Source organism: Aedes aegypti, chromosome 3, assembly GCF_002204515.2.
Source record: "Aedes aegypti strain LVP_AGWG chromosome 3, AaegL5.0 Primary Assembly, whole genome shotgun sequence".
NCBI lineage: Eukaryota > Metazoa > Arthropoda > Insecta > Diptera > Culicidae > Aedes > Aedes aegypti.
Window position 1 is genome coordinate 102,534,398 of NC_035109.1, and position 3,494 is coordinate 102,537,891.

Below are 3,494 nucleotides of genomic sequence, written 5' to 3' on the forward strand. Positions count from 1 at the left end.
TGAACTTGTGAACAATGAAATCGATAGATTTTTTGCAGTTCACGTTTTTTTTTTCATCCTAAATCGCTGATTTAAATACACTTCGGGTCATATGCCAATAAGAAAAAAATGGTACTTTGTTTTTTTTTTACCGAAGATTTTCTTCTGCATTTTAATGGAATAGTTGCGTCATGAGAAACTTCTTTTTGAAATCGTGCAGTTTATTGAAACTATAGTTCTGTATGTATGTATGTATGTAAGAGTAACCCACTCATTGTTGTATGGCACAGCCGTTAGCCAGTACACTGTCTGTTTTATATGATGTTATCCAGTTGATTGTTTCAGTTTTTTGCTATTATTTAAGGTTTACTTAAGGCATTCCAAAATATATAACCCAGATACTGGTCACCGATCTACCAGTCATTTCATCATATTAAAGGCAGAGTGTCGTATTTCTCATGTATACCTGAATGAGCTAGTGTGCCATGCAGGCATTGCATTTCATCTCATCATTTGATCATCTGAGAAAGATATGGATCGAATAATGCAATATCATCTTAGAGCTCTTTGATCGATCTTTGATCAATATCTTTGACTCATTTGATGCTCGATGAAATCTTCCAAACACAGTAATCCATGCGGTTATGGAAAACCATTTTGACAATGCCACCGTTTGGCAATGGCTTTGAAGGGCAAACGGCAAACGAAAGTAAGTGGAAGAAACACATTTTTAAGAAAAGCAGTTCTTTATTTATATTTCTTATAGGTTTTCCAGCATGTTACAACAGTACACCAAAGTTACAACAGTGGGTAGCACCAAAGTTGCGCGTTCTACTTAAAATTAAATGGAAGCCAGTTCTAGGGACCCTCAGCTGGACATTCTGAATATATTTATTTTTAAACTCTATTCTTTGTGGTTCGTTTTTTTATATGGATTGAAGCTATGTTCTAATAAAATATTATTTAGAAGTCCAAATCTGCAATATCATATTTGCTTATATCTCCCGCATACATGCCAATAAACTTGTAAGGCTCTGGAAAACTATTCCAGTATTTCGAGTAACGGAATGGAGGAGTATTTTAAGCACTGTTTGGCAAATTAATTCACTAAATTTGTTTAAAAAATTCCGGCAAATTTTCACTGGAATCTCATCAGCTGAACACTTTGGTAGCCTAAATTACCAAAAATTAAAATTTCACAGATTCCGGTTTATTCCTTCATTTGCATTACTCATAAGACCCAACGTGGTCATAAATCACGCGGCAAAGATTTGTACGTTAGCACAAACCCCATTAAGTAAAAGTCCTCATTTGACCCGTTTTACGGAAAGCACAATATAAGTGTTCACTTCTCTTTATAACAAAAACAACCATAACAATTTAATTTAGCTGTATTCCAGTTCTTTATTTCACTATTTTTGGCTTTGAAATTCGTTAGCATCTACAAGGCATCATTTTATCTATGGCAAATTTAGTCAGAAGAATAACAATTACAACAAATTACTGTATTGAATAATTATGCATCAGTGAATTGATTTGCATAGTAAAGAGTTGTCAAGATAATCTCTAGATGTATATGATTGAAAGATGGAATCCTTCCAATGCGCTCTTGGATTAAAGATAATATCTTTCCACCATATAAAGATGATCTCTTCGATCAGATGAGATTGTAATGCCTGGTGCCATGCGATATTTCATATCGCAGCTCGCAGATTATGTGAGACACGAGATGCGGATACGTACAAAATATATCTTAGTGAGCGAGTCTCATGAGACATCTCGTGAGGCTCGTCACATGCGCTTACTAGGAGTACTTTTATGCAGTTATGTTTGCCTAGTACAATAACCCCACGGAAGCATACGACTTCGGTCTATGCTTATGCTTATGCTTATAACTTTGGCCAGCCAAAGTTTTTCAATTCAAATTCTAGAATGTCAACCGCGTTGAACCACGTCAGTTCTTTGAAAGTGCTTACGGGCAGATTGATCCATAGTTTAATCCCTTTTCTTGCTTCTGAAATGCACTTTCACATTGAGATTTTCTCATGAGACGGCGCATGAGCCAGTGCAGATGTGATCGTTTGAGCTAGTACATTGCTACATGAGATCTAAAAAAATGTGTCTCACCATAGCACGTGCTCAAGCGCGCGATTATTTTTGTGCGCTCATGGCAAGATGATCTCAAGCTCTTGATATAAAGCGCGTATACATGATGTCTGATTAAAGGATGTGTCAATGAGTGGGAGGACAATCCCTCTATCAACAATATGTTAGTGATAAGGAGTTGGCAATTCCACTCTCCTCATCCATATTGCTTCAATTGGGTATCCTGTTTGATATATAATATACTGGTTTCGTCGAGAATCTTCATCAGATCTAGTTGAGAATCCTTCAAAAGTTCATCATGAATAACTAAGCATATGCCCAGCAGAACAACTGAAAGTTAATCTTTTAAGTACTTATTTGAAAACTGAACGTAATATTTTTGGAATATTTTCAGAGACTCCGCTTGAAAATCTCAATTATTTCTAAAAAAAATATCTATAAAAATTATTACCAAAAGTTGATAAGGAAATTATCTTTATTGACTTCAAAAAACTCTATCTTATTATTCCAAGGTTATCTTATAATTTACAGTCGCCTCTCCACAACTCGAAGGGACCATCGAGATAGGGAGAGATTGCGACAAAGAACAAATCTTTGATGAATATTGCTGTGTGCGTTTGAAACGCAAATATCAAATGCGGGAACACCAAACGCGGTAAGATTTTCAACAAGGAATGCGAAGTCAAAGCTCAATTTTCTTTGCTAGGTTGGCGGTGATATGGATCATGGTTGCTAAGAATCCTTCGGTTACTTTGTGTTACCGCATTTGAGGCTCTGTTGGACAGGATTTGCACGTCAAACGCAAACAGCAATATAAAGGAATATAAAGGGATCCCCAGAAGGATTAAGTATTATCTCTGGAAGATTTTTGGGAGCAATCTCTGAAAGCATTTTATCAGGAACCTTCTGAGAAATTCTTTGGCGAAATTGTTGTAAGAGATAGGTACTCTATGAAGAATCTTTTAGTATAGATTGAGGAACCAGAAAAATATATTACGAAAAAACTGGAAAGTTACTGCAAAAACGCTGAAAGGCTAATCAAAATAAATTCTTGATATATTAAGGTACTGCGGGGAGAATCCGGGATAAGTGAGGCGTTCTGTCATAGCTCACTTAGGAAAACCTTTATGGGAGTATTGTTCTACAAAGTTGAAGATACAATGACAAAGAATGTTTTAAGTACAAACAATATTGTTATTTTTATTACCTGCTTATTAGTGCTAATAAGTACACTTAACTGAGAGGTAGGTTCTGTAACGCTAGAAATATGAAGGATGAAACAATTTGCTTAGAATAGTTTAATTATCAACCAAAATATCGACAAACAAACTAACGCTTTTCAAAATGTTTGTACGACTCTGTGCTATAAAGTGCTCCAAACCTCTATCAAAGGCTCGTTAAAATTCAAA

The 3,494-nt window shown here is 35.5% G+C and overlaps 1 long non-coding RNA gene across 1 annotated transcript; it reads left to right on the plus strand.

Annotated features, from left to right (window-relative positions):
- Positions 1-470: 470 nt before the first annotated feature.
- LOC110677794 lies at positions 471-955 on the plus strand. The gene is made up of 2 exons (XR_002501202.1): positions 471-688; positions 746-955. It is a non-coding gene; the product is annotated as an uncharacterized LOC110677794 (long non-coding RNA).
- Positions 956-3,494: the final 2,539 nt, after the last annotated feature.